The sequence below is a fragment of the Phaethon lepturus genome, unplaced genomic scaffold, assembly GCF_000687285.1.
Source record: "Phaethon lepturus isolate BGI_N335 unplaced genomic scaffold, ASM68728v1 scaffold37812, whole genome shotgun sequence".
Lineage (NCBI taxonomy): Eukaryota > Metazoa > Chordata > Aves > Phaethontiformes > Phaethontidae > Phaethon > Phaethon lepturus.
In genome coordinates this window covers 48,704-49,008 of record NW_010521921.1, presented here as the reverse complement: position 1 = coordinate 49,008, position 305 = coordinate 48,704, and positions in this window count along the sequence as shown.

Below are 305 nucleotides of genomic sequence, written 5' to 3'. Positions count from 1 at the left end.
CGGCGCCCGGTGAGGGCTCCCCGCCGCCCCCGGCTGCTCGCCCACCCGGGTACGGACACGGGGGACAACTGAGCAGCCCTCCGGAAGGGACAATATTGCCCCAGAGGTCAAAAACTTTGAGGTTTGTTTGTTTGGTGGGGTTTTTTGTTTGTTTTGTGAGGATGTGTTGCGGTTTCTTAAAGTCTCTAGCAGAGCAAAAGGCGCTTTGGGGGAGCCCGGTCGGGAGCTGCGCTGGGCATCCCGGGCCGGCCGAGATGTCCCCGCGGGTCCCACGGGCGTCCCGGGTTCCTTCGCTTTGGCACCCA